The sequence below is a fragment of the Rhincodon typus genome, chromosome 19 (assembly GCF_021869965.1).
Source record: "Rhincodon typus isolate 14 chromosome 19, sRhiTyp1.1, whole genome shotgun sequence".
Lineage (NCBI taxonomy): Eukaryota > Metazoa > Chordata > Chondrichthyes > Orectolobiformes > Rhincodontidae > Rhincodon > Rhincodon typus.
Genome location: NC_063350.1, coordinates 13,264,974 through 13,278,306, shown reverse-complemented (window position 1 = coordinate 13,278,306; position 13,333 = coordinate 13,264,974).

Here is a 13,333-nt window from a genome sequence, read left to right as displayed (position 1 = left end):
CCGGTCCTGTGATTTCCTTTTAAAAAAGGTTCCCAAATAATTGCTGGGATGATGGGGTTATCTTACGAAAAAAGGTTGGCCAGCATTTGAGATTAACAGAATGTGAGATGGTCTTATTGAAACCTATAATACCTTAAGGGGATTTAACTAGATAGTGAGAAGAAAATTAAGGGGCGTAGTTTAAGAATAAGAGGGCTTATTTTTGAGACAGAAAAGGAGGAGAATTTCTTTCTTTCAAAGGGTTGTTCTGGTTTGGAATTGTGTTCCACAAAAAGCAGTGGAGGCTGAATCATTGAATATATTCAAGGCTGTGTTATATTTTTGATCATTTGGGGCTGTAGGGGAGGAATGCAGACAGGCTCCTAATTCTTGTGCTTTTGTGGGAGGCACATGGTTTGCACTCTCATGTCTAAGAATGCTGCTTTCCCTGAGCCATGTCATTAACACTGGACCATTCTAGAGGTATCGCTGTTTGGGGGGAAAGTGCCAGAAATATTCCCAGAAAAAGAGAAATTAATTTTGATTCATGTGTGCTTATTTATCACTCGTTTTCTAATATGAGAGTTGCTGATTCGGCCAGCACAATCAGGGCAGGACTTGTACACTTAATGAGAAGTTCCTGGGGAGTGTTGCTGAGCCCTCCCTAATGCGCTCAATGCTTTCTATGCTGGGTTTGAGCAGAATGCCAGCCCCGGACCCACCTGTTGCCTCAGTTGTCACTGCAGACATCAGATTGGTCTTCCTGGGAGTGAACTCAAGGAAGGTGATGTGCCCGGACCAAACATTCAGATCCTGTGTGGACCAACTGGTGGAGGTATTCACTGAGATCTTCAACCCTTCCCTACTTTTTTTTTTATTCATTCACAGGATGAGGGTGTCCCTGGCTAGGCAGTATTTATTGCCCATCCCTAATGGCCCAGAGGGCAGTTAAGAGTCAACCACATTGCTGTGGGTCTAGAGTCACACGTTATCCAGTCCAGGTAAGGATGGCAGTTTCCTTCCCTAAAAGCCACTAGTGAACCAAATGGGTTTTTCCTGACAATTGATTCACGGTCATCATTAAATTCTTACTTCCAGATACTTATTGAATTCAAATTCTACCATCTGCCATGGTGGGACTCAAACCTGGGTCCCCAGAACATTACGTGAGTCTCTGGATTAATAGCCCAGTGATAATACCACAAGGCCATTGCCTTCCCATGTTGAGGGGGAGGCTATTGCCTAGCGGTATTATCGCCGGATTGTTAATCCAGAGACCCAGATAACATTCTGGGGACCCAAGTTTGAATCTCACCACAGTAGATGATGCAATTTGAATCCAATAAAAAAAATCTGGAATTAGGAGTCCAATGATGACCATGAATCTATTGCTGATTATCAGAAAAACCCATCTGCTTCACTAATGCCCTTTAGAGAAGGAACCTGCCATCCTTACCTGGTCTGGCCTATGTGTGAATCCAGACCCACAGCCAATGTGGTTGACTCTTAACTGCGCTCTGGGCAATTAGGGATGGGCAATAAATGCTGCCTACCCAGTAATGCTCACATCCTGTGAATGAATGAGGAAATTAGAAAGCCAAAGTCCCCACCTGCTTCAAGAAGACCACCATCATTACCATACCTAAGAAAACACATGCAATATGTTCTAATGACTACTGCCCAGTGGCTCTGACCTCAATAATAATGAAGTGCTTCGAAAGGCTGGTCATGGCCCACATCAACTCCAGTCTCCCAGCCTGCCTTGATGCCCTACAGTTTGCCTTCTGACATAACAGATCCTTAGAGGATGCCATATCCCTAGCTCTGCACTCATTCCTGGAACATCTGGACATTAAAGACACCTATGTCAGACTCCTGCTCATTGACTACAGGTCCGCCTTCAACACTGTTATCCCCTCCAGACTCATCTCAAAACTCTGTGACCTTGGTCCCGGCTCCGTCCTCTGCAATTGGATTCTCAACTTTCTGACCCAATCAGTGAGGATAGGTAACTGCACCTCCTCCACAATAACACTCACCACTGAGCCCCACAGTGATGCATCCTCAGACCCCTATTGTACTTCCTGTACACCCATGGTTTGTTGCCAAATTCCGAATGAACACCATCTACAAGTTCGCTGACAACACCACCGTAGCGGGACAGATTTCTAACAATGATCAAAATACAGAAGGGAGATAGAGGGCTTGGTGATGTGGTGCAATGAGAACAAACTGTCTCTCAATGTTGGCAAAACATTGACTTCAGAGAGAAAGGAGGAGAACGTGCCTACATCTGCCTCAACAGAACTAAGGTTGAGAAGGTAGAGAGCGTCAAGTTCCTCGGAGTGATGATAACCAACAGCATGTTCTGGATTTCCCACGTAGATGAGACAGTCAAGAAGGCTCAATATTTGTTTTCTTTATTCATTCATGGGATGAGAGTATTGCTGACCAGGCAGCATTTATTGCCCATCCCTAATCATCCAGAGGGCAGTTAAGAGTCAATCACATTGTTGTGGGTCTGGAATCACATGTAGGCCAGACCAGGTAAGGATGGCAGTTTCCTTCCTTAAAAGACATTAGTGAACCAAATGGGTTTTTCTAACAATCGGCAATGGATTTATGGTCATCATTGCATTCTTATTCCCAGCTATTTTTATGGAATTCAAATTTTACCATCTGCTGTGGTGGGATTTGAACCCAGGTCCCTGGAATGTTATCCAGGTCTCTGAACTAACAGTCCAGCAATAATACCACTAGGCCATCGCCTCCCCTAATGCCTCTTCTGCCTCAGACGGCTCACGAAATTTGGCATGTCCATAAGGGCCCCTCACCAACTTCCACAGACACACCACTGGAAGCATACTGTCTGGTACGGCAACTGCTCTGCCCAGTACCATAAGAAAGCGCAGAAGGTGGTGTGCACGCAGAAACCATCCCAGAAACCAACCTTCCATCCATGGTTCATTTACACAGTTCGCTGCCACGGAAAGGCTGCCAACATCATCAAAGACCCATCACACCCCCGGTAATGATCTCCTACAACCTCTTCTGTCAGGCAGAAAATACAGATGCCTGAACATATGTACCACCAGGTTCAGAAACAGCTTTTTCTGGGCCATTATCAGACTGATAAATGGACTCTCTAGCCTCAAACAATGCTGCTCTTGCTAACATTGATCTCGCCTAGTGCACGCTCTTTGCAATGTAGCCTATGTGCCTCCATCTAAGTCTCTTTGCAACCTTTGATCCTTGTTTACTATGATCTGCCTGCACTGATCATAAACAAAGTTTTTCACTGTATTTCGGAAAGCGTGACAATAAATAAATAAATAAATAATTCAAAGAGACTTTGGAGTGCAGATTCATAGCTCATCGAAAGTGGAGACCCATGTAGATAGGAGAGTGAAGAAGGCATTTGCAATGCTTGCCTTTATTGGTCAGTGCATTGGGTATAGGCGTTGGGAGGTCATGCTGTGGCTGTACAGGTTATTGGTTAGGTTGTTTTTGGAATACTGTATTCAATTCTGGTCTCCCTGTTATGGGAAGGAAGTTGTGAAACTTGAAAGGATTCAGAAAAGATTTATAAGGATGTTGCCAGGGCTGGAGGGCTTGAGCTGTAGGGAGAGGCTGAATAGGCTGGGGCTATTTTCCCTGGAACATCGGAGGCTGGCAGGTGACCTTACAGAAGTTTATAAAACAATGAGGGGCATTGATAGGGTGAATAGCCAAGATCTTTTCACCAGAGTGGCAGAGTTCAAAACTGGAGGCCATAGGTTTAAGCTGAGAGGGGAAAGATTAAAAGGGACCTGAGGAGCAACTTCTTCATGCAGAATGTGGTGCGTGGATGGAATGATCTGCCAGAGGAAGTGGTGGAGGCTGGTACAATGACAACATTTAAAAGGCATCTGGACAGGTATATGAATAGGAAGGCTTAAGAGGGATACAGGCCAAATGGTGGCAAATGGGACTAGATTAACTTAGGATATCTGGTTGGCATGGAGGAGTTGGACCGAATGGTCAGTTTCCATGCAGTACAGCTCTATGACGCTATGACTTATTGCCCATCCCTGTTTGCACTTGGGAAGGCCACGTGGAACCACAGCATTCCGTATCGTGGAGGTGCTTCTGCAGCCCTGCTGATTATGGGTTTATGGGCTTTTGCCCAAGGAACAATGAAGGAATATTAATACATGTCCAATGTGGAATGGTGCATAATTTGGAGGACACCACAGGCATGGTAGCGTTCCCAAGCATTGCTGCACTTTCCATGTGGAGAAATTGTCAGATTTGGGATACAACGTCAAAGAGAAAAAGATTTGCATTTGGATGACTTCCGTTTATATAGCACCTCTCACAAACATCCAAAATCTCATTTGGCCAATGAAATACTTTTGAAGCATTGTAATGTAGGAGAAATGGCAGCTAATTTGAGCACAGGAAATGCTAAAGAACAGTCACTTGATAATCTCTTTCTGTGATGTTAATTGAGGAATAAATCTTGTCCAGTACACTAGGACTGATACTGTGCTGATCTTCAAATTAGAGCCATCCACCTAAGTAAGTATATGGTTTAATGCCTTATCAAAAGATGGCAGGAGGTTAGACAATGCCGTGTTCCCTCAATACTCTACTGGAGGGTGGGTCTTGATTTTCATGTCTATAGTAGGACTTGGAACAAGTGAAAAAAACATGAGAAACTGATAAAGGCATTATCAGAGCAAGGAAAAGAGAAACTAACTTTCAGTACGTTTTAGTAAATATCATCTTTTGTTTGTAATTGCTGCATCAACTACACTTTCCATAGCGGCTAAAACAATCAAATGGAATGCAAGGGGTTACTGAGTCTGACAGTATGAGGGACTGAATAACATCACGAGATGCAGTCATTAACCTCGGGTGGTTCAGTGAGCTTGTCATTTTGACTGTGTGTGCTAATCCAGCTCCCTCGCACTGGCGAGCTCACTAACTCCTCCACATCACTTACTCCAACAATGCAATCAGCATTCAGTGTTGAATCAGAGCTACTTAGAAATAAAGTAAAAATATCAAAGGCCATCAGCATTGTTTCTATAATCATCCAATTCTTAACAGTGGTTTTAAAAGTAAGATTCTTCCCCCTCCTTTCAATTAGTTTAGGTGAAGCTACATTATGAGACTTGCATCATTTACAATTTTCCATTCACCCTGCCTCTTAATCGACAATTTTATTAAGGAATAAATTAATGAGTTTGCAGCTTCATCCAGGCAGTGAAATCTAATGAATTATGGCAACTGCATAATAATGGTTATGTGGAGGGAGGGAAATGAATTTATGAAACACTGACTGGGGCAAACTTGACTTTGTGTGATCATGTAAAATGAATGATAGTAAGTCGACAGCCTGTTTTGCAACTCTCTCTACAACTTTTATTACCATCACTTACCATGGAATTAGCTGTTTGTGTTAAATTGCAGCTGAGTTTTGAAGTTGCTCAACTTTGATGTTATGCTATTTATTAAAAGGTAGATGGAGCCTTGTTTCCACCAGGGTGTTGAAACATATTAACCTGCTTTAATCGGCAACTCCAACTTGAATTCTTGTCCTTTGAGTGTTCATTTGACCAAATGTCATCAGGTCAGCCCTGCTTAGTGTTTTTTTTTTATACTGGGCATTGTTGCTGTGAAAACAGTGAAAAGGGCTTCTACTGCATTGCTTTCTCAAGCTTATGCTGTGCCAACAGACAGAATTGAACACAAACAGCGAATTCATTATCATATTCAACATTGTATCTCCTCGTTATAGCAAGGTCTAATCACTCATCTGGGCTGGTTAGCTAAAAGTAGATGAGATGCTGGTAGGTCATTCCCTGCTGGTTTCTTTGCTACAGGGATAAATCAAATGGATTTCAAGCTCTTGGTCACGCTTGATGGATTTAGGTTAAGTTTTCCAGAACCCTGACAGACTACAGTAAAACTCATAAAGCCAAGGCCTAACAAAGCAAAGATAAAACTTGTCAGGTGAGATAGTGAGAATTAAGACGCATGGTTGATCCTCAGTATGTATCACATGCCATTAACCATTTCTATTTTTTGGAATGAATAGTTTCATTAACAACTGTATATTCAAGTTCCCAACTGCCCTGCCTTTATCCAGCATTAGCCACTGTAACCATTAACTTAATCAATGGCACTCTAGCCTCTACTTTTGGTAGCCTTTGTCTCATCTTTTCAGATCAGGTTGCTCCCATTGTATAATCCCATGTTCACTCCTCAACTTCACTGGTTTTCACCTGCAACTGGGTCATTGATTTCCAGGTATGGTTGGAGCACTCCTGGTTCTTCTGGCCCAATACTTCTTTGCAAAGCTCATTTGCTCGGCTGGATCATCTTGTAGAAAGAAGATCACCCCGATCTTCTTTCATTCACAGCTTATTGCCTCCTTCAATCTTCTCCCCTGCGACCTGACCCCTCATGCTTTTATCACTAGCTGCAGGCTATCTACGTCTTCCACTTCTCCCATACCTCTTGCCTACCAAACCAAACCCTGTATCGAGTTGCAACAAAAACAAAGTTGCTGGAAAATCTCAGCAGGTCTGGCAGCATCTGTTTAGGAGAAAACAGAGTTAACGTTTCGGATCCGGTGACCCTTCCTCAGAATTGTATCGAGTTGTCCTGGCCTAGCCCCACATTTGCATTACCCTGAAGCGTGACCCCATCCCTCAGGTGGAATGGTCATGCTACATTGCCACTAGTGTCCACAGATGTGCAGGCTAGGTGGATTAGCCATGGGAATGCAGGGTTACAGGGATATGGTAGGGAAGTGTTTGGATGGTCAGTGTGGACTCAATGGGCCAAATGCTTCCAAACTGTAGGGTTACTATATGATTTCAGGTCAGCCCAAGGCCCCCAGCTTGTGATATGTTTTTGTTGAGAGGATGTTACCCCTTTATCAGGGAATCAAGAAATGAGATACACAGGGGTTTTGTTAATCCTTGGAATGTACTCCCACAGGTGGCAGTGAGTCATTGAGTTATAGAGGTCTATAGATCAAAAAAGGCCCTTCAGCCCATCAAATCTGTACCAGATGAAAACAACCACCTAACTATTCAATATATTCAAGGCTGAGTTAGAATTTTGAGTGACATGCTATAAAAGTCGAGAGATATGGGAAACTGGCAGGTAAATGGAATTGAGGCCATAATCATACCTGCCACAATCTTAGTAAGGGGCCAAATGGCCTATTCTTGCTCATATTTCTTATATCCTTGTGTTGCCAATGCAACAGCAAATTGAAGCGTGAAAACAAGACAGTTTGGTTTCTTATCAATGTCCTGGTGGTTAGTATCGGCCAGGCACTGAATTGGACTAGCCACATAAATGCTGTGGCTACAGAAGTAGATCAGAGGCTAGGAATTTTGCAGTGAGTAATTCACTCCTGACTCATTAAAGCCTGTCCATCAACTACAAGGCACAAGTCAGGTTGTGTGGTGAAATACTCCCCATTATCTGGATGAGTGCAGCTTCAACAACACTTCAGTCCCATGGAACAGTGTAGAACTATCTGTGTCTATCTCCTTGATCATATTAGCTCAGTTGGTTGAATGACTGGCTCATAATGCAGAGTGATGCCAACAGCATGGGTTCAATTACTGTATTGATTGAAGTTACCATGAAGGACTCTCCTCCTTAACATCTCCCCTCACCTGACGCGTGGTGACCCTCAAGTTAACCCCCTGCCTGTTGTCTCCCTCTAATGAGAGGCAAGTCCTGTGGTCTGGTTGGATTATGGTGACTCTTCTTCTTGTCAAAGGCTTTCCTTCGGTTTTCAACGAGGTTCCCCTCTTTCCTGAAGTCTTAGACTAGTTGCATATTTGAGTTGCATGAGAGGTATAGCTCCTGGGCCAACCCCAAAATGCAGAGAAATTTGGATTAATGATTGAGAAAGAAACGGATATTGAAGAACTTGATCCTAAGATTTTGCCTGACGTAATCGACATGAATAGGCTCTATTGTGGAGATGTCGGTGTTGGACTGGGGTGGCCAAAGCCAGAAGTCACATGACACCAAGTTACAGTCCAACAGGTTTATTTAAAATCATAAATTTTTGGAGTGCTGCTCCTTCATCAAGTGAAGTGGAAAGAGCAAAAAATATGAAAAGAGGTAGCAAATTTTTTTGTGGCTATTTAAAATGAATGCACCTGTGGTACCAGCTTTACCGTGACTTCAAAGTTTGCAGGAAAGGCTTGTCAGGTCAAATATTTCCAGGAAAAGTGATCAAAATTTACATGCCACTGTATCTTCTAATTATTTCTTGTCAAAACACGTCAGATTTCATTAGACTTAAAACCAATGTAAATAATGGAAATGGATGCTGTCATTTTTAAGCTTTTATCATACGTTTTCAGGGCGTTTCTTAACTACTGCACCAGGACAACAGTTTATGTGATGTCATTCAGCGTGAGTTAGCAACCTGGCATATTGAACAAATTTATTTTTAAAAGAGACAAATACATCCTAGCTGAATGGGAATAATGGATAAGGAAGAGGTATTGTCAGTTAAAATCCCCAGTAAGAAGGTTTCCCTGTGTGCAAAGACTGCACTGTACCTGAGAGAAAATGACTCACTGTTGCGATATTGCTGAAACAGAACTCCCAATCCCTGTGTATCAGGATAACGTGCCAAGTCTGGCATTTTTTTACCTTGACCTCCTGTGAAAATCGAAGTGTTCGCAGTTCTGACCTTGCCATTTTATTTTGGTCTTAAAAAACCCCCCACCTCAGAATCACACAGTGCCTTCATCAGTCATCGGGAATGCTGCAGCTGTATAAATGTGCTGTGCAGCACAAAACAATGCATCAGAGCGCAGCTGAAACAAATGGACTGACCCAAATGCATTTACCTGGAAATGCAAGCGTGCTTTTAATTGAAGGTTAAGCAAATGGGAAAGTAACCACCTGACAAAGAACCAAATAAACTGTTTCAATTTGTCTGAGTTTTGAGCCAATGTGTTTGTCATTAGATTCAATTCAATTATTAACAGGTTTTGACACAATTCTTCATTCAACGTTTCAGAGAATTGGAATACCAGATCAATAGAATGTGGAAAGCTGTACACCATTGTCAGCATTCCCTGCACATAGCACAGACTGCTTTCCCCTGGCTTGGAGAGTCCAGAACCAGGTGCTTTAGTCTCAAGATAATGAAACAGCTATTTAGAGATATTTCTTCACTTGGGGAGCTGTACATCATTTGGAATCCTCTACCCTAGAGAGCTGTGGATGCTGTTATTGAGCATATTCAAGGCTGATGGTTTCCAAAATCTAAGGAAAAGGAAGAATATGGGGATTGGAAAGTTGAATTGAAGTTAAGGATCAGCCGTGCTTTGATTAAATAGTAGAACAAACACAAGGAGCCATATTGCCTACTGCTGCACCTGTTTCTATACTCCTTATACTCCATTACGTTTGTTACTTTTTAAGAATGTTTTCGACGCTTCTTTTCTATTGCTCTATAAAATACTAATGTGTAACTTGTAAACTGCAACATAATCAATAAAGCCAAGTATAACGGTTTCAGCATTGCTGTGTCCAGAGTGGATTTTGATCTGGCTGCAGTTCATTGAAGCTTTTTGAAAAAGAAGAAGAAAGGGGCAGAATCCTCCTATGCCTGTCCACCAACCACAAAGCACAGGTCAGGAGTATGATGGAATACATTCCATATGCCTGGATGAGAGCAGCTCCAATGTCAAGTTAATAGATGACATAAAAATAGGTGGGAAGGCAGGTTAAGTGAATGGGGAAACATTGGCTGACTAAATATATTTGGGAAATTGTGAGGTTATGCACTTTGCTAGGAAGAATATAAGAGCTGAAAACTATTTAAATATGATAGACTGCAGAAAGCTGCTGCACAGCGAGATCTGGGAGTCATTCTGCTTGAATTACAAACATCTAGCAAATATGTTCAGCCGGTGATAGGATAGGCAAATTAAATGTTGATTTTTTTTAAAAGGGAATGGGATATTTTAATTGGAAGTCTGGTTAAAACTATGCAAGGCATTAATCATATCACAGCTAGAATACTGTGAACAGTTTTGATCCCCTTATCTAAGGGAAGATATACTGGCATTGGATGCAGTCTAGCGAAGGTTTATTAGTTTGATCCTAGCTATGGATGGATTTTCTTATGAGGAGAGGCTGAGTAGGTTGTGCCTTTATGCATTGAAGTTTAAAAGAATAAGTCGAGACTTTTGTGAACCATATAAGGTTCTTGTGGGTGTGTAGGGAGGTGACAGGGTAGACACAAAGATGTTGTTTCCCCTTGTGGGAGAGTCTAAGACCAGAGGCGTAATCTTAGAGTAAGGGGTCACTTATTTTAGACAGAAATAAGAAGGAATTTTTCTTTCAGAGGGTAGAGAACCTGTGGAATTCTTTACTGCAGAGGGCTGTAGAGGTTGGGTTGTTAAGTATATTCATGGCTGCGATATTCATTTTTTATCAGCAAGGGACTTATGACCTAAGATGAGCATCATACATACTGATCTCTTTGGGAATTACCTGGGTGTTTGAACTTCTGATAGTTAACTTTATTGCTCCTTGGAAACCTTCAAAAAAATCTTTGATTTTGACTTAGAGTCAAACAATTCTGCTGTGAATGCTGGATAATTACCCGAGATATGGGAGGCAGAAAAATTCTCATCTAACTCAACCAATCACACTGGCTCCCCCCCTCAACCTCGCCCTGACTAAACCCCATCCCTGACAACCATCTTGACTTTATCTTGACTCAATCTAACCAGATTACTCCCTCTGCAAACTAAATTGACTATCTCCTGACATGACAACCACTCTCAACCTGACCACCCTTAACCCACCTACACCTACCTTTCAAACACACACGCCTCTTATCCTCTAGTACGGTCAGACAGGGATGCCTAAGGCCAAGAGGAACCAGCAAACAAGTATTGGTCTAATGTTATTTGAGGGTAATTGGGTGACAATTTGACTGGGTGTATGCATGTATTGTGTGAAGGGCTCTTGCGATGCATTGGTAGTGTCCCTACCTCTGGGACAGAAGGCCTAGTTGCAAATCCCATCTACTCCAAATGTGTGTCATAACACATTAGAATAGTTGATTAAAAATATTTGTAATGTACTTGTGTTTGTATTATAAATATATAGGGAATATGTAATCAGTGGTGTGTGGTTGGAATGACAGTCGGACCAGAAAACTATCTGTCCTGACTTTGGGCAATGGATCTTTGTGCTCTGGTGTTCAACACTGCCTACCACCTCACCAAGCTGCCACTTTGCCAGCTGCTAACCTACCAGCCTACTCATCCACCTACTACCCCATATGTCTGGCACTCTACCCCTCTACCCACCTGCTAGTTCATCCACTTACCTAACCCACCCTACCCATTTCCCTCACTCAATTACCCACCTTACCATCCTGCTCAATCATCTATTCACTAACATTCACACTAGACTAAGCTCATAGCAGCTAGTGCTTTAAAAAAGGACATGGCTTCTGCACTGATTCTCTTTGCTGCTCTCTCGATGCATTTCAGTGCAGGAATTCTTCTGCACCGTGGATCACTCGTCTGGTCTTTGTAAACCTACGCAGGTGAGTGGATAGTTTTCTGTCTGACCAGAAGTGATTCGGACACAGATCAGAAACTTTAGACCTCTGTTTAGACTTTAGACTCTGGACAGTTAGGGGTGGGCAATAAATATTGCCTGGTCAGCGATGCCCTCATCCCATGAATGAATAAAGAGTTCAAGCACTGTTCTGACTCAGCTGTTATTTTGAGGACCAACTGAAATGAAATTACACCTTTGTTTGGCTGAAAACCCTCTGTCAAAGTATTGTTCCCACCGGCTGTATTAAGAATGGTTTATTGAAATTTATTCCTATTTTATCAGAAAAGGGACAGAAACTGAAGCACCAAGAAAAGTAATACATTAAAAACTCAACTTTTATACAGATATCATACATCAGCAGCGGAATGACAAGGGTGAATCGTAGATGGACATTTTAGTGTTGCCACAGTTAAAGCGTAACTAATCTGTACCATTCTTTCCCAATCCTTTCATGAATGTTTGAATAATGGAGTCTTTCAATCCCAAGCATCACTAGTTCCTGAAGAGTTCACACTGCTGCCATTTGTTATGTTACAGACGCTGCTGCAACATCTGTTGTAGCTTCAAATCAAACACCTTGAAGCAATAAGAGATGGATGGCAATGCCAGTCAGACTCCTGAAACAACACCAACTGGTGACCAACAAGGTACCTGCTGCATACAGCAAATTTGAGGATGTAATGAGTAGGAATGAAATGCAGTCCTAGAAACCGGCACAGGATAAAGAACTCACAAAAAGGTCTCCATTTCACTGCCTGTAAAATATCGGGAAACTTGTACTAAAATAATCATTTGAAGGCATTGCATTTGTTTTACAATTGCTAAATTGGGTGTCAAAGTATCTAATGGGGCAGCTGGGGACATGTTCAGAAGAGGAACATGATTCGTCTTGTGTAAGGATGGAAAGAGCTAACTACCTGCCTATCCGTTAAATTGATATTAGAAATAGAAAGCTTGATACCACTGCAGCTGCAGAGCTGCTCACACTGCCCATGCAGTGCCAGTGTTGACCAGCTTCCACGGTACAGGTAGCCCCTTCCATAAAACATCTTTAACATCGAGCGGTGCATAGGTATTTTAATACGTGCAGCACCAATAACTTTTCTTTAAAAGTTTTGCCCATTTTGCCAGCCCATTTGTTACTCCCTCAGACATCCCACTCCAGACCTTTCACTACCACCCTCCAGCCGACCATTTTGCTCCCCTGCCGGTTATTGACCCCCACATGCATGGGAGCAGGGCAGCAAGTGGGAGGGAGGTAGTGGGGAGCAAGACATGGGATGGCCGGAGAGGGAAAGGGTGTGGTAGCAATCAGGGAGATAAAAGCAATGGTGAGTGGGAGAGTGAGTGAGAAAGGGGTTGGGAGAGTGGGTGAGAGAGTGGGTGGGAGAGTGAGTGAGACAGTGAGTGGCAGAGTGAGTGAGAGAGTGAGTGGGACAGTGAGTGGGACAGTGACTGCAAGAGTGAGTGGGAAGTGAGTGGGAGAGTGAGTGAGAAAGGGGTTGGGAGAGTGGATGGGAGAGTGATTGGGAGAGTCAGTGGGAGATTGAGTGGGAGTGTGAGTGGGGGAGTGAGTGGGGGAGTGGGAGAGTGGGTGGGACAGTGAGTGGAAGAGTGAGTGAGAGAGTGAGTGGGAGAGTGTGTGGGTTGGTGAGTGGGAGAGTGAGTGGGGAGTGAGTGGCAGAGTGAGTGAGAAAGAGGTTGGGAGAGTGAGTGGGAGGGTGAGTGG